Genomic DNA, 18,869 nt, shown 5'->3' on the forward strand with positions numbered 1-18,869 from the left:
ATTAACAGTTTCCACTTGTGTTCTTTAGAGGAAATGTGTTTTGTTGGCATCTACAGTTCTAGTCTATTATTATTCCATGTCTAGTTAATAAATGTAGTCTTCTTGCATGGATAGAAAAATGTTAAGTTTTTAGATGGCAACTGTCTCCTGCTTTAGGCTGTGTCATTGTAAGCTTCACTGTGAGGTTATTGTGGTGCCAATGCAATTTCAAACAGCCTATCCATGTGTTGAGTCAGCGTTTGGCCTTTTCAGTCCAAAAGTGTTTTTCAGACCCTTGAGGGCTCAGTTGAAAAAAATCTGGCCCCTTGTCCAGTATCACCCTGGCATCGCTGGTTTAATGCCATACTGTGAAACATTCCAGACAAAGCAATAACATCGGACCTTCCACCAGAAAAGTTAATAGGTGTAAAAGTTAATAGAAGTTAAGTTTGATATTTAGTTTTTTGCCATTTTTTGCCTTTGATTGCCCCTTTCCAATACCGTTCTCTGTATTGAGGGTGTGGGTGTACTTCTGTGGTTGAAGAAAAAACACGAAATAGTTTTAAAGGGCACATTTTCAGCAGCCTGTGGTTGATACGATCATTCATGGTCCTGTTTAGGAGTTGGATTTTCCACAAAAAGGTGACAGTGACTAAGGCTCATGGGTTGAGTAACAGAACATCAGACAGATTAGTGCTTTCAGTTAGCTTCACATCCCCAGGGTATGTTGATGAGATCAGCTGCAAAGTATCAATAGCCTATTCTGAACATTGCAAATTCTATCGTTAATACTGGTTATGAACATGTACTTGTGGGGGGATTACCATATTTTTCAGACTATAAGGAGCACTTAAAATCCTTCAATTTTCTTTTAATCCTGTGCACTTTATGTATTAATCCTGGTTGTTCTTACTGACCTCGAACTGATTTTATGTGGGGCACGACTTTGGTAGCTACAAAGCCGCTCTGTTTGATGGATTGTCGGAGCATTACGGCTACAGTAGTCACGAGTCTTGTGGAGTAAAGGGCGAAGTTTAGTTCTATGTTAACATTTATGACATCAGTGAAATGCGGCAGAGAACATATGTCCATTCATATATACGGTCTGTGTGTATGACCTGCAGATTTATAATCTCTGAAAAGTTTCACATGAACCATCTCCAACAGGATAGAAACACAGAACAGACTCACCATCAGCAGCACATCCTCTGTCACAGAAAGAACACTCATATTCCATTGAGTCGTGTCCTTGAGTCCGACAGAAACTGTCTGCATCAGCGCACAAGAGCTTAAAGTTTATGCAATTGCACCATGTGGTTTTAAGTTTTGTTTCTGTAAAATGTAAACAAATGTGTGCAAAGCTGCCTTGTAGAAAAAAAAAAACAAAACATCAATGATCCACCCAGATTGACATTCATAATCCACATTCACCAAGACAGGGAGGCAACGCCGGGCGAATTACACCACGATCTGCCAATAGATCGTGGACGCCTGGGTTCAGGATCAGTCTCAAGCGTCATCTGTTTGTTTTGCTTATTGCGACTTATGTATGACAATATTTATTTATTTATATTTTATTTATTTGTTTGAGCGAGGTAAAAACAAAATCACACCCATAAAAAACAACACAAGGATATGTACATGTATATATTGGGGACCCAGTGCTCAAACGGAGTAGTAAGAAGTTAAAAACAAAACAAACAAAAAAAAGTATAATATCCTACCCCAGTTGTTTTACATAATCAAACAGTTGACACATTTTTTGACACATAGACAAGAGAATTCAACATTATTGACATTGCGCCTTATAATCCAGTGCACGATACAGTAATAGTCAGTGTTGGGAGTAACAAATATTATAAAAGTAACAAATTATTGTAATGCGTTGCTTTTTGCTGTAACACAGTAATGTAAGGTATTACAGGGGGAAAAAAATTAAATATTTTACTCGGTACAAATGTCAGTAACGCGTTACTGTGCTTTTTTAACCTGGACTGAAGTGGTGGTTTTGTTTTGTTTTTCTTCATACAAATTTTCTAAAATCACCGCGATATCAGCAGAAGTGAAACGCCGGAGACGCGCCCGCGTAGACCGTGATTGTGAGTGAAAGGACCGATGCAGAACTCCACGCTCCACGGAGCTAAACGCAGCTGACACCTGATCGCGCTCGGGGGTTCTCTCAGGGGCGGTACGAGATTCCAAGTTCTAGTCCAAGATTAGTCCTGGTTTGGTCCTGGTTTAGTCTTAGTTTAGACCTAGTTTAGTCCTGGTTCAGCTCTGGTTCAGTTCTGGTTTAGTTCCAGTTTAGTTCTGGTTCAGTCCTGGTTTAGCTCTGGTTTAGTCCAGGTTTAGTCCTGGTTCAGTCCATATACGGAGCAAAAGTTCAGCATCTTCACACTTATTTTAGTAAGAGTAACTTAAAAGTGCTGCAATAGTAATGCAATGTCTTACATTTTAAACGCAGTAATAATGAAATGTAACGAATTACTTTGAAATGACAGTAACAAGTCATAAATAACACATTACAGTTTTAAAGTAACTTGCCCAACAGTGGTAATAGTATAAATAACAGCAAATATTAAGAAAGTAGCCAATATGTGAAAGCAAGTCGTCGTGACAGTGTGATAGTTTAAGTAGTATTATCAGCAAGAGAAAGAACAAATCAAATATTAGTTGCTATATTAATAACACAATAAAAGTTTGCTGTTCTAAAAGTGACTTGATATAATTCTAGATTTCAGCTCCACACTTCCTCTGCTCGTTAATTTTAGGTGTTGAAGAGAAACACCAGGCTCACAGACCCAATTTAAAAATCACAAATAAGCCAGGGCTAAAATAACAAGGTGTTTTTCCCTCCAAATGCGTGTGCGAGTCGGTGTTGTGCAGAATTGTAGAGAAACTAAAATGTGCGTAACTGTAAGAAGAGATGAGGAGGTGACAATAGAAACACACACACAAGAATGAGTCAGTGCTGTGGTGAAGTCATGTCTAACTCTGTGAAAATGAGAAAATGACCTTGGTTTACTGTAATGTTGATATTTGATATACTTTTCTGGCTGTTTTGTTCACTTGTTTTCCACGGGGTGAGATCAACTTGTAGTATTTAAAGGTTCTATTTACACAGAATTGACTCTTCTGAGCTTTAAGTCATGTTATAATATTCTTGCCTCCTCAAAAACAGACCTGGAATTGTGTTTTGTTCCATTCACACATGTTTGAGTAATCCTTTATTATTAGATTGTCTACATTTCCAAAGCTCAAAATGCGCTGTTCCACCTGGTGATGTCATTTAGTCTACGTTCAGACTGCAGGGCTTAACGCTCAATTCAGATTTTTTAGTGAAATCCGATGTTTTTGCGAAGTCGTTCACATTTCCAATTAAATGTGACTTGTATGTGTTCTCCTGTGTGAACATTAAACGGCCCAAAAGTGTCCCACATGTGCACTGGAGACACGATGACGTCAACCTCAGCGAGCGTGCTCTGTGTTTACGGAAGTTGTCCAAACATGGACGCAGCATTGAGCACCTGGAGATTTTAAAGTTCCTCTCGTACCGGAGCCAGAACATGAACAACTTACTTGTTTTATGGAGGAGATTGAGAAGGAGAAGGACGAGGTTTTTGGCCGTGGTGTTTTGTGGGACAGTCTGTTGAAAGGAACGTGTGGATGTGGAGACGGAGCCAAGAGTGGTGACACGGTGGTGGTGCTTCGCTTCAGTGACGCGGAGTTCATTAACAATTTTCACCTACTTCAGCACAGAATAGTGACGTTTGTGGCTTGTTGCGGATCTGTGGTTCAGACTGTCATTAAAAGATCAGATACAGGTCACATAGGGGCCAAAAAAAACGTATTTGGGTCACTTCAGGCTGCAGTCTGAACGTAGCCTTAGTGGTAGTTTTCAAGTTAACAGCTCCTTTTAGTTGAGTAAAGATTTGCAATTCCAGAGCTGAAATGGTCCAAATGATTCTAGTGAAGGTGTATGGAGTTTGAAAACACAGTGGAGCACTTCCTGTATTACCACATGACATCATAATGTGGAGCAGAGCGTTTTCAGTTTGAGAGAAGAACTAAGCCTAAATCTGCAGGGTTTGTGTGTTAAACATGTGAAACAAAAGAACTTCAAACATTATAACACAGATCAGGAAATAGTGTAATATGGAGCCCTTAAAGATGCACTGCGTAACTTTTCTGGTGGAGTGTCTGCTACCTACTTGTCTCCATGGAGATGTTGATGTTTTGCCTGGAATGTTCCATGATATTCATTACGAGTGTTTCTATTAGTGTTGTAGTCAAGACCAAGACCAAAAACAAGACCACAGGGCCCGGAGACCAGGACATGACCAAGACCTCTGAGAGTCGAGACCGAGACCACGGCCCATCGAGACCAAACTGAGACCAAATCCAGACCATCTCTCTCATTTTTAACATTTATTTGTATTTTACAGTTATTTTGGCACATACTAAATATCAGTGTTTTTCTAAATTTATCTCCATTTTATCACTTATCAAGTGTCGAGACCGAGACAAGACCAAGTCCAAGCGCCTTCAAGACCAAGACAAGCTCAAGTCCAAGCACCTTCAAGGCCAACACAAGACCAACTCCAAGCGCATTCAAGACTGAGGCAAGACCAAGTCCAATCGCCTTCAAGACCAAGACAAAACCAAGACAAGACTGAGTCCAAGCGCCTTCAAGACCAAGACAAACCTGAGTCCAAGTGCCTTCAAGACTGACACAAGACCGACTAAAAGTGTATTCAAGACTGAGGCAAGACCGACTCCAAAACCGAGACAAGACCGAGTCCAAGTGCCTTGAAGACCAAGTCCAAATGCAGTCGAGTCCGGAACAAGACCAAGCCCAAATGCCTTCAAGATCAAGACAAGACCGAGGCCAAGCACCTTCAAGACCAACACAAGACCGAGTCCAAGCGCCTTCAAGACCAACACAAGACCGAGTCCAAGCGCCTTCAAGACCGACACAAGAGCGAATCCAAACGCCTTCAAGACCAAGTCCAAACGCAGTCGAGTCCGGAACAAGACCAAGTCCAAATGCCTTCAAGACCAAGACAAGACCGAGGCCAATCGCCTGCAAGACCGAGACAAGACCGAGGCCAAGCGCCTTCAAGACCGAGAAAAGACCGAGGCCAAGCACCTTTAAGACCAACACAAGACCAAGTCCAAACGCAGTCGAGTCTGAGATGACACCAAGATTGAAAAAAAATGGTCTTGAGGCCAGTCTCGAGTATTACAACACTAGTTTCTTTTACTCAAAAATACAATAATTCCTTCTTTGAATAGGGGCGACTCTCCACAGATCTGAACTGTCATGTAGCATAATTTTGTAACCTGCTTGTCTCCCTCGTGATAGACTTGTTTAAGCTATACTGCGGAACATTCTAGACGAACCCTCCACTACATATGTTACACAGTGCACCTTTAAATGTCCAAAACTGATTATGAAGAGACAGACAGATGAATGACCTGAGTTTATTGAGAATAAAAGTGTGGCTTTGACCCCAGCAGGAAAACGTCCCTGTGGGCCTGTGCGCCGGTGCTGTTGAAGGAGGAAATAAAACTGATCTTTTTACTGAAGCAGTTGAGGTGGAAAGGAAGAAATGTGTAGCTGAAATAACAAGTCCTCCAAATCCAAATGGGCCATAAAGTTGTCTGTTCACACGTTTGTGCAAATTACACTGAGACAGTCAATGGAGAAAATGTCAAAATAAAGATTCACAAAGTCCCAAAGATGCTTAGACTTAGACTTAGACAAATTTTATTGATCCACAAGGGAAATTATTTGGACACAGGAGCTCATACATCACAGTATAATATAATAACAAAGAGGAAAAATATAAATGACAGTAATAAATTCTAAATAAGAGCCAAAAAAAGAGCAAGAAACAAGTATCAAATATTATATTATATAATCAAAGATTATATAAATGCAAATGTAAAAGTCAAAATAAAATAGAAAAATAAGGAATAAAATATAAAATCTCAGCTTTATACAGTTGTAGGGAGTATTATCTGTAACATAAGGGTGAGCTGTTGTACAGTTGTAGGGAGTATTATCTGTTACATTAGAGTGAGTTGTTGTACACTTGTAGGGAGTATTATCTGTTACATAAGGTAGAGTTGTTGCACAGTTGTAGGGAGTATTATCTATTACATAAGACTGAGTTGCTGTACAGTTGTAGGGAGTATTATTCATTACGTAAGTTGAGTTTTTGTTCAGTTGTAGGGAGTATTATCTGTTACATGAGAGTGAGTTTTTGTTCAGTTGTAGGGAGTATTATCTGTTTCATAAGGGTGAGTTCTTGTACAGTTGTAAAGAGTATTATCAGTGTCGGCGGCAAGGTGGGGCATTTGAGGGTCGTGCCCCCCCTAGCGGCCGCTGGTGCCCCACCCCCCAGCACAGGCCGTTATTATGACTATTTTAAAATGATTTTGATTGGCGCTTTTCACTTTGGGCTGAGGGCACAAACTTTACTGTGACATCAATGACATCACAGTCTGTTTATTTAGTGTAGTCTGATTGGACAACTGTCCTGTCACTCACGTCACGTCACGTCAACCTGCTGCGTCAACTCGTAGCAGCTTCACGATTAGCGGCAGCTGCTACTTTAGCCTAAAGCTCCACACAGGAAACCGCGAGGACAGAGTCAAAGACCCGACCTGACAGACCCGCCGCCGGGACCCGGGACTACATTACATTACATAATGCTGAGTTGTACTGTTGTAGGGAGTATTATCTGTTTAGGGTGAGTTGTTGTACAGTTGTAGGGAGTATTATCTGTTACATTAGGGTGAGTTGTTGTACAGTTGTAGGGAGTATTATCTGTTACATTAGGGTGAGTTGTTGTACAGTTGTAGGGAGTATTATCTGTTCCATAAGGGTGAGTTGTTGTACAGTTGTAGGGAGTATTATCTGTTACATAATGATGAGTTGTTGTACAGTTGTAGGGAGTATTATCTTTTACACAAAGGTGAGTTGTTGTGCAGTTGTAGGGAGTATTATCTGTTAAAGTTCCTATATTCCTGGTGTTTTTATTTCACTGTTTTGCACATAAATAAATGTCTAATCTTGATACAGAACTCACTCACAACTGCTATAACTGCCAGCCTCGGTGAGCTTCATTTGACTGGAGTTGAACACTATGGGAGACGTCACGCTTCTTTAACATAGACAACTGAAGAAATAATCATGATGCAAAAGTAAAAACACTGTTAATATTGATTTTTTTGTGTGAATCCTCAGTGTTGTGAGGTGTTCTGAGGAGCAGATGATGTTTTTCTGTTAATTATTGGCTTCATTTGGAGAGTTCAGTGTGACAAAACCCACAAACGTCTCCTGTACTGTTGTCACTGTCACCTAAAAAAATGAGTTGAGAAAGTTGAGTTAGGACTGAACTTTTCCCCTCGTTTGTGTGCGTGTGTATGTGTGTGTTGTGTGTGTGTGTGTGAGAGAGAATCAGAGGTGACGTGCATTGTTATGGTGAGTTTTTGTCAAACTGTATCTTCTGCAGGACTGTGAGAAACAGAGAGAGAGAAAAAGAGAGGGAGAAGGGACAACGCGACAGAGAGAGGGAAAGTGAGAGAGAGAGAGAGAGCGTCAGAAAGAAAGTGAGAGGGGGGAGGACAGAGAGTGAGGGAGAGAGAAAGGGAGGGGAGAGAGACAGAGCTACATGACAGAAAGAGAGGGAGAGAGACAAAGAGGGAGGGAGCGGCAAAGAGAGAGACAGAGAGAGGGAGACAGAGAGCAAGAGGGACAGAGCGAGGGAGAGAAAGAGAGAGAGGTAGCGTCAGAGATAGAGACAGAGAAAGAAAGAAGGAAAGGGAGAGAGAAGGAGGAAGAGAGTTAGAGAGAGAGACAGAGGGAGACAGAGAGGGAGAGAGACAAAGACAAGGAGAGTCAGAGAGGGGGGGAGCGTCAGAGAGAGAAAGAGGGAAGAGATGGATGGAGGAGAGAGAGTGAAGGAGAGAGAGAAAGGGAGGAAGGGAGAGAGACAGAGCTACATGACAGAAAGAGAGGGAGAGAGACAGAGAGTCAGAGAGGGAGACAGACAGGGAGAAGGACAAAGAGAGAAAGAGAGAGACATAGAGAGGGAGACAGAGTGCAAGAGAGAGGGAGAGACAGAGCAAGAGTCAGGGAGAGAGAGAGAGAGAAAGAGAGGGGGAGAGAGGAGGGAGGGAGAGTCAGAGAGAGGATGAGCGACAGAGCAGCATGACAGAGGGAAAGGGGGGAGACAGAGAGAGCGAGAGAGACAGTGGGAGTGAGGGAAAGAGACAGAAAGAGGGAGAAAGAGAGGGAGAGAGCAAGAGAGTCAGAGAGGGAGAGACAGAGCGGGAGCGTCAGAGAGCGAGAGAAAGGGGGAGGAGAGGAATGGAGGAGAGAGACTGAGGGGGAGAGAGAGAAAGAGAGGGAGAGCGAGCGATCTACACGACAGAGAGAGGGGGAGGGAGACAAAGAGAGAGGGAGAGAGATGGAGAGAGCGATACAGAGAGCGAGAGAGACAGAGCAAGAGAGTTAGAGAGGAAGAGAGAGAGGGAGCATCAGAAAGAGAGAGAGAGGGGGGAGGAGAGAGAGTGAGGGAGAGAGGGTAGAGTCAGAGAGGGAAAGAGACAGAGAGAGGAGAGTGAGAGAGGGAGAGAGACAGAGACGGAGTCAGAGAGGGAGAGAAAGGGGGAGGAGAGAGACTGAGGGAAAGAGAAAAAGAGGGAGAGATAGCGCTACATGACAGAGCAAGGGGGACAAGAGAGAGAGAGAGGGAGCATCAGAGAGAAAGAAAGGGGAGGAGAGGGATGCAGGAGAGAGAGAGTGAGCGAGAGAGAAAGAGAGGGAGAGAGAAGGCTACACGACAGAGAGAGAGGGAGAATCAGAGAAAGAGAGAGGGAAAGGCAGAGGAGATAGAGATAGAGACAGAGCAAGACAACAGCGAGAGAGACAAAGACATGGAAAGAAGGGATAGAGAAGGAGAAAGAGCGAGAGGAGAGAGTGAGTAAGAGAGAGCGAGAGGAGAGAGTGAGTAAGAGAGAGTGGGAGACTTGTTCAGGTCAGTCTCGGGTCGTCCTGTTCCTCTGGGGAAGTAGAACTTTGCAGAGTTTCAGCAGACACAGCTCACATGGAGATATTATTACATCATTGTTTACTTACTGTCACACTTCTCTTCACTGGACACACATTTATAAGACCGAATAGTTTTATGATTTTACATTTCCTAAACCTTTCTCACAGCTAATCATTAAAAGGAAAATATGACTCTGTTTTCTGATCTACGTTCTAAAGTCACATGTATTATTCTTCACATGAATGACACGGTTGGATTGCAGAGGCGTGTACTTTGACATTGCTCCGTGCGTTTGTGCTTCATTAGACGCTCGCCGTATAATGAGCGGGTTTGGGGAGTTGCCAGATATGAACACAGAAGGTGACGTACCAAGGACAAGATCTGTCAGAGCAAAGGACAACCTATCCATGAATTCATCAAACCTGGCAACCCGCTGTGATCTTTCCTCAGTGGAGTATTTACCGTGAGACTGTGGCATCTGAACAGCGGGAGGTGGAGGTGAGCGAAAGAGGAAAAAAGAAAAATAAATCCCAAAATTGTAGCTTCAAAAAAACTAATCTCATATCTTGTCATAGTTATTACAATATTTATAGAATCGCGCAAACTATGAATAAAACAAGGACAGCAGCTGTGAACCTTTTGTCAGGTCGTATACAAAAGGACAGAACAGTGTGTGGAGTGGAGCTTGATTTACTCCTGTGACAGACAGAGATAAAAATACTCTATTGTCGTCACACGTAGCGGGCGCAGGCTTTCTGTAAGAATAAACCTTTTACACAATGGCCAGAAGTGCCGTGATGTAGAGTAAATGTCACTTAATGCTTTTCTATGGTAAAATATCTGTGGAAATGTCTTGTGTATTCTTAGCCTGATTCATCAGACGGTTTTACTTTGTGGAAACTGTCTGACCTCGCAGCATTAGGATTCATTCGCTTGATGGTAGGCAGGTACTTTTTTACTTAACCAATCGCTGCTATTTGGTCGTGACGTATGTAATGCACCACTAACAAGACTAACTGGTACATTAAGCTTTTCCCAAATCCCGGAGGAAAAGGGCAACAACATCTTTCCCCTTGATAAAATTTACCAAACATTCTCTTTGTTCCGGCTTTAAATCCTCGATCTCGGGAATCGTTACCAACATAGAATGTAAGTCTTCGTCTTCCATCCATCTACATTAGGGGTGGGCAAAAATATTGGAATATCGATATATCGTATCGCTTAATGTGATGATACAGTATCGATATCGTGGGCTACTGTATCGATATATCAGCAAGAGTATTTTTACGTGTGTTTTACTAAATTATTTTGTTACAGTGCTACAGTTTTGTGGCTTGTGGAGTGAAAGGAAACTCATTTATGTTTTGATGATTAAAATGTTTGCGTTTCATATGAACTTTGCACAAGAAGTGGTTTAACAAAGACTTTAGTATCACAGCCATGATTTAGACTTTATTTTTTATTGAACCGTATCGAACCGATTTGAAATATATCATATCAAATCGAAAGTGCACTGTATCGAGATATGTATCGTATCGTGGTCTGTGTATCAAGGTATATATCGTATCAGCAACTTCTTAATGATACCCAGCCCTAATCTACATCCATCTCGACCGCTTTGTTTACTGTTGTGCTGTTCCACAAAAGGGACCCAGACAGGAGCTTGAGTTTGACGTCATGGCTTCACAGCTCTTCACTGATTGGCCGGTGTGCAGTCTACAACTTCTGGGATTCTTGCAAACTTTCTAGTGTATTCTGATTCCTGATCTAGTCGCTAGGAATCAGTTGATTAGTCGATTCCTAGTAGCTGGAGAGAAACTAGAGAGAGGCACTAGGTGGTGCCAGTCTGGCTAACGTATTCTCCACCAGCTTCATAAATCTGCCCCATCACCAAATCTTCACCCAACAAGGTCCACAAAGAACATATTCTGTCCATGAAGAATTTATCCACAACTATCAAGAGAAGAGACATGAAAACTTAAAGGTTAGTTACTTAAAACATTAGTTTTGTTCAGTAGTTCACTAATGCGTCGTAGTTGTTCGCCTTTAAGCTTTCGTCCTTCTTACCTTGATAGTTGTGGATAAATTCTTAATAGACAGAATATGTTCTTTGTTGACCTTGTTGGTTTTGGGGCAGATTTATGAAGTTGGTGGAAAATACGTGATACGTTTCCACAGATATTTTGCCATAGAAAAGCATTAACAGGAAGTGATGTTTACCCTACATCGCAGCACTTCCTGCTGTTGTGAAAAAGATCTATGAGAACAGCGTCATAAGATGGCTGCTTATTTTCCCAGCATTCAGTTCCATGTTACAACATGGAGTTAACCTAAAAAATTGTACAGTCCAAATAAAATGGACAAAACTTGATAAAATTTGGAAAATCTAATGATATATGCTGACATACACTACCGGTCAAAAGTTTTAGAACACCCTCATTTTTCCAGGTATTTATTGCAATTCAAGTCGTACAAGTCCAATGAAGAGCTTGAAATGGGACAAAAGGTAAAAACTGAACAGACAGAGGTTAAAAAAAACTACAAAAAAGCTCTGCCAAAACTACCTCAGGAAAAAAGAACAAGATACTAAATCTTGAAAACATGAAGTGTCCAGCAGCAGTGTCCAGACTTAAACCTCATGGAGCTGGTTTGGGATGAACTGGACAGAAGAGTGAAGCAACCTACAAGTGCCACACATTTATGAAACTTCTGCAACAGACTTGGGAAGAACTTTCTGAACAATATTTAATTTTTATTGTAGAAAGAACGAGCCACAAGTGTGTTCAGCTGTTATATCTGCCAAAGGTACACACTTTCATGGATCAAAAGTTTAGAATATATTTTAGTCAACAGTAAAAAGTAAACAGTAAAAAACTGAAAAAAAAAGAGTGCTGTTCTAAAACTTTTGACTGTAGTGTATTTGTTTGCTTTTCAATATTTTTTCATGGTGCTGCTGCTCCTCTGAAGATTTCACCTCATTGAGCTCTGAAAAAACATCTCGAGTAACACGCTCCTCCTCCAGAGAAGAATGCACCATCCCTAAATGTAACACCGCGCTCACCTAATCCTCTGTTTCCTCTGTTGCTGTGAGTCTTTGGAAACATTTGCCAGCAGAGATTCTAACCTGCGCAGCTTTTCAAATGTTTGCACGTCTCACAAAGAAGTGGCTGATCTCTAAACAAGTTTGTGCACATTACGGATGAGTGTGATTTGAATGATTAGTAGAATGTAGAATGTGTGTGTGTGTGTGTGTGTGTGTGTGTGTGTGTGCAAAATGTTGGGCCTTGATACAGGATGGAAGATGCCAAGAGTGACACTGTGACCCTAAGTAATATCTGTTTTCATTTATTTTTGATCAGTTTATGGATATACACTGAATCTTTGAGTATTTCTACCAGCCTGCACATTTGAAAACGTCTTTTCAACATGTGTTCAATGTAAACAGTCTGAAAGTCGTGTTTTTGAAATATATTCTTTTCAACCAAGACAGAATTTACCCTCTACAGTCTCCAATGTTCTACTGAGAGGGGAAGTGAAGCTACCAAAATCAAATAAATGGGAGAAGTGCACCAAATAAAATCTTGAAACAATAAAATTCACATATACATTATAATAAAACTGAAAATACAAACAGGAAATTGTAATAAAAATGGTGAAAATGGTAAACTAACACTATGTAACTTGAAAAATGCCTGGAAAAACATGTGTTCTTACTGTGAGCGAGCTTGCCTCCCCACAGATCTGACTTGTAATTTAGCCCGGTGGCATCATCTGCACGTCTCAAAGAAGACAGAGTAGTTAAATGCCATACTGTGGAACATTTTAGGGAAATCAATAACACAAAGATACACAGAAAAGTTACATTTTTTTGGGTGGTCACCTAAAAATCTCCCCTGCATTCTTAAAGGTGCACTGTGTAACTTTTTGGTTGGGGGTCCGTCACCACCTGCTTGTTTCTGTGGATATGTCATTGCTCTAGTGTTGTAGTCAAAACCGCAATAATCGAGATCAAGACCAGTCTGAGACCAGGACAAGACCGAGACCTCTGAGGATCAAGACCGAGACAAGACTGAGACTTTTAAAGGCTGAGATCACGACAAGACCAAGACTTTTAAAGGCCGAGAGTAGGACAAGACCAAACTTTTAAAGGCGAGAAGGACAAGACAAGACTTTTAAAGGCCGAGACCAGACAAGACCAAGACTTTTAAAGGCTGAGATCAAGACAAGACCAAGACTTTTAAAGGCCGAGACCAGGACAAGACCAAGACTTAAAAGGCCGAGACCAGGACAAGACCAAGACTTTTAAAGGCTGAGATCAGGACAAGACCAAGACTTTTAAAGGCCGAGACCAGACAAGACCAAGACTTAAAAGGCCGAGACCAGGACAAGACCAAGACTTTAAAAGGGCGAGATCAGGACAAGACCAAGACTTTTAAAGGACAAGACCAGGACAAGACCAAGACTTTTAAAGGCCGAGACCAGGACAAGACCAAGACTTTAAAAGGGCGAGATCAGGACAAAACCAAGACTTTTAAAGGCCGAGACCAGAACAAGACCAAGACTTTTAAAGGCTGAGATCAAGACAAGACCAAGACTTTTAAAGGCCGAGACCAGGACAAGACCAAGACTTAAAAGGGCGAGACCAGGACAAGACCAAGACTTTAAAAGGGCGAGATCAGGACAAGACCAAGACTTTTAAAGGACAAGACCAGGACAAGACCAAGACTTTTAAAGGCCGAGACCAGGACAAGACCAAGACTTTAAAAGGGCGAGATCAGGACAAAACCAAGACTTTTAAAGGACAAGACCAGGACAAGACCAAGACCTCTGGGGGTTGAGGCTGAGACAAGACCAAGACTTTTAAAGGCCGGACCAGGACAAGACCAAGACTTTTAAAGGCCGAGACAGACAAGACAGACCAAGACTTTTTAAAGGCCGAGACCAGGACAAGACCAAGACTTTTAAAGGCCGAGACCAGGACAAGACCAAGACTTTTAAAGGCCGAGACCAGGACAAGACCAAGACTTTTAAAGGCCGAGACCAGGACAAGACCAAGACTTTTAAAGGCCGAGATCAGGACAAGACCAAGACTTTTAAAGGACAAGACCAAGACCTCTGAGGGTTGAGACCGAGACAAGACCAAGACTTTTTAAAGGCCGAGACCAAGACAAGGCCAAGACCACGGCCCATCGAGACCAAATCGAGACTATCATTGTAATTTTTTACATTTATTTGTGTTTTAGTTATTTTGGCACATATCTATTAAAGTTTTTATAAATCTGTCTCCATTTTATCACTTGTCCAGTGTCAGACCTCGAGACTGAGACAAGACCGAGTCCAAGCACCTTCAAAACTGAGACAAGACCGAATCCAAGTGCCTTCAAGACCAAGACAATACAAGACCCAGTCCAAATACAGTCAAGTCTGAGACAAGACCAAGACCGCAAAAAAACGGTCTTGAGCCCAATAGCGGTCTTGAGTACTATGACATTACATTGCTCTGCCTGAAATGTTCCTCAGTATGACATTAAACATCTCAACCTTTAATTTATTCAATTACAGATGGTTTTATCGCTGAAAAATACCTAGAAAAACAGACATTCTGACTGTGAGCGGGGTCGCCTCTCCACAGATCTGACCTGTAACTTGGTCTGGTTTGGTGTAATACCGTCTTTGAAATATTCCAGATAAAGCAATAAGATGATTTGACGGGCCCTCCACCAGAAAAGTTACACAATACACCTTTAAACCGTTTTATAGCCCCATCCAGCTTTACCATTTAAAGGTCTTATATTATACAAAACTGACTCTTGTGTGTTACCTCATTAAAACAGACCTGCAGTTGTGTTTTGTTTCATTCTCACATGTTTGAGTGATCCTTGGACATGGACCCTTGGACACGAGCTGCTCCTTTGTCTTTCTCATTTCCATTCTCCTCATGAAGAAAAAGATCTTCAACATTTTCAACTCTGACCCTCACATTTTTACACCGTCGCTCTTAAAATTCACCCAATCTCGCTGAATCCCGAAGAGACGTTTTCTTTATAGCGTACTGGTTTTGGCAACACTTCATCGGAGTCTACGGACGTCTCATTTCAAAGAGCGACTTCAATGGGAGCTTTTTGAATGAAGTGCGTAGCTGGTTTAACCTCTCACCCACAACTCCACCATCACTGCACACACAGCTCTTATTTAGATTAAAGGCCGCTGACTTTAAAAAGATTATTACATGTTTTTTATTCTATGAGATTAAAGGCATCGCTCACTATAGGCTCTGAAATGTCACAGGCCCTTCTCTTTGTAATACAGACAGTGGAATAAGCACAAAAGAACATAAAGCAAACTCTTCTCTTGTGGACTGAAGGAGGAGCTAAGATTCATTTCCCTAAAGTGCCATGGCTGAAATGCGTGGTAACTTTGTGTTGCTCTTAACAACATTGGTACTGTTATTGTAAGACACAAAATTGACATGTTTGAATGTTTTCTCATCAAAAACATACCTGGAGTTGTGGTTCTTTTCATTCAGGTTTAGCCCTATTTGCACAGGATTAGTTTTACCTGTGGAACTTTGTTTTTTTGTAATAATTGTGGAGGATGCCTGAGATCTTAAAGGGCCCATGTCACGCAAAATAACTCTTTTCACATTGTATCTTCTGCACAAGCACAGTTTGGGTTTTGGAACATCCATTACACAATAGGGTCCAGTCAAGTGGTAACGGAGGGAAACAGGGGCAGATTTTTGACATTCAAATGTCTCTTATTCAGAAACTAGAGGGACTATTGAAATAAGTAAAGTATCAGAATGTAGGAAAGAGTTACACTCCAACAGGGTCAAGTTAAACCTGTGATATTCTTTCAAGTTGTTGACAAAAATAAATAAAAACTCATGTCGGTAACAGAGGGAATGAAATATGCAGCACTTTTTGGTCAATAAATACAAACAGTGATAACTCTTGGTTCTCACTTCCATATCCTTAACAAACTGGTTTGAATATTTGCTTCATATAGTTTTCTACCATATGGTACAAGATTAGGTTGAAAAACCTCTTACTTTTTGACTCATGAGATTTTTTATTAAGAAAGGTCATGGTAACGGAGGGAAAAGTAACAGAGGGAAAATTGTGCAAACAAGTAGAAGGTGCAGGATTTTACATCATTTGTCAACTTTTTTCTTCTGAATACTTTAATATTACTTAAAATGAAAGGAAACTATTTCTATAAAATATGTCAGTCCTTCCAAGCAAATTTTTATCATTTTAAATACTTAAAAAAAAAAAAAAAACTCATGTACCTTCATCAACAGTTCAAAGATGGAATAACACAAGATATGATGAAATACATCCATTTATTGACATGATTTGCAGGTCTTTGAAATTTGGGAAATAATTTTTGTTCCATGTTTCATACATGGTCTGTTTAAAACATATGGAACTTTAGAACCAAAAATGGTACAGAAAAAAGGTCAACAGTTTCATAAACTAGAGTACATATAAAAATGTATTCAACAGACAGCATATCAGATGCATTAACTTGAATTTTTGGCCTCGCTGTTTACTTCTGCTTGACCGGGTTCATGTATCGGTTTCAGGAGCACATATCCAAGTGTCCTGGGTCACATTTGAAAAAATCAGATCTGTGTCATTCTGACTGTCATTAAAAGATCAGATACAGGTCACATAGGGGCCAAAAAATCGGATTTGGGTCACTTCAGGCTGCAGTCTGAACGCAGCCTAAGAGTGACACCATGACCCTAAGTAATATCTGTTTTCATTTATTTTTGATCAGTTTATCAATATACACTGAATCTGATGCATTAACTTGAATTTTTGGCCTTGCTGTATACTTCTGCTTGACCGGGCCCAGTAGTTATGAAATCTTACTGATTTCTTGGAGACAGTCACAGACCAGGAACTATGAAAGGCGGATTATTGCTCATCCCCCGCCCGTCCTGAGAAAGCACAGGCTCCGCCCTCCAAACGAGACGTAGGCTCTGAGTGAGCCGCCCTTCCTCCGCCCATCTCAGGGAGGGAGGGGGAGACAGACGTGACCCTGATAGAGGCAGGAATAAACTTTTATTCATCATGGAGATACAGCGCGTTCAGCCGCATGTGTTGGACCCGGAATAGGATGAGGACTTTGAGATGCACGAAGCTCAAGCACCGCGTCCACATCAGCTGAAAATTACTGATTGGTAAAGTTTTAATAAACACTAGTAGATCAACGTATTATACCATGTACACTGCAGTGTAGAAGAATGAGCTTATGCTGTCACTTTTGTTTAGGTGTTCATGTGGGAATTGTCAGACGATACAGGTGGAGGTGGTGGAGCGGGAGAGGGGGGCGGATGCGAAGCACCTTTTGCTACGTCAAACGCGTCATAGGTGTATCTGCCGTGTCATCGTTGTAGCAGCTTTAGTTCGTTGTCACGTGGGAGGGTGGCAGAAATACACTGCAATTTGTTAAAACAACAAAAACAAAATCAATCTAAAAACCACTTCGGCGACTTATACAAGGCCCACACATCACTCTTATGAGGTAGAAAGCTCTGAAAAGTTGATTTTGCATGATTTTGCGTGCAAAAGCGGCATGTCTGTAATTTGTAAAGTAATCAATTTTGCCGCAAATTACCCACTATATTTCGCCAAACACAGACGTCCGGTGATAATACTAGTCCTCTGCGGATCTCTCAGTGTTTGTAGTTGCAATTGTGCATCTTTTCTATCTCTTTCTTTTCTTTCAGCGTTCTTTTCTCTTTCAATCCCAGTGAACGTCAGTAAAATAAAGCAATGTACGAACTTTGCGAGTGCGCTGCAAGTAACACAGATGAGGAGGCAGTAATTTGCAAATTACCAGACGTCCCCTGGTTGTACTTATCTCGTGCTAATAGGGCTTTTGAGTTCTTCTCTCAAACACCTTGTTCCACCTTACGATGTCATGTGGTAATACAGGAAATGCTCCATTGTGTTTTTAGTAAGTACGTTTTTATTTTATATAGCGCTTTTCACAGACGCTTTACAGATCATTATTCATTCACTTCACACCCGGCGGTGGTAAACCTGGGACAGACTGACAGAAGTGCCACCGGCCCTCTGACCACCACCATCACTCACGCACACACCACTTTATTGTATTTCAAGTATAGCAACCCAATGGATTCATCTTGAAACTATATCGATAAATATTGTCTTTAAGCATACCCTGTACACTTGTATATAAATGGACATACTAACCTGCTAAACGCCACATTCCAAACAGGAAGTAAGCATGGGGGCACTTCCGGCTCCGTCGATTCTGTCTCCAATTTACTTTCCATTGAAAAATTGTCTGCCCTCTCTCTGTAACTGCTGCTGTGAAGCTTGTCATTTTGGTCTTAAAAAGTTTGTATTAACCTGCTCTACGTGATCCTAGTGTTTTTATTTCACTTTTTAGTCAGCAAATACATTCCTGTTCCTAATACAGAACTCAGCTCCAAATTCGCTCCTGTATAAGTTGACCAGATGTTCAAACTTCTAAACTGGGACACACCTGGGTTGGGACGGCTGGTATAAATAAAATAGTGAAAAGAGCGTGTATCATTGTGCATTCTTGTGTCAGTCATTATCTGAGAGACTTCGGATGCTGCATTTTTAATTCTTTTTTTTCCTTTACACGGTTTTCTGTATTTTGGCGAAGCAAATGACAATTTATGCTCCTCTTGACTGTTTTAGTCCTGGTTTAATCTTGATGTAGTCCTGTTTTAGTCTTAGTTTAGTCCTGGTTTAGACTAGCCAGGCTGGTGCCACCTAATGCCTCCGATCAGCATCATTTCTCTCCAGCGACTAGGTC

This window comes from Boleophthalmus pectinirostris, unplaced genomic scaffold, assembly GCF_026225935.1.
Source record: "Boleophthalmus pectinirostris isolate CB_2022bp ecotype Guang Dong unplaced genomic scaffold, ASM2622593v1 HiC_scaffold_9, whole genome shotgun sequence".
Taxonomy (NCBI): Eukaryota; Metazoa; Chordata; class Actinopteri; order Gobiiformes; family Gobiidae; genus Boleophthalmus; species Boleophthalmus pectinirostris.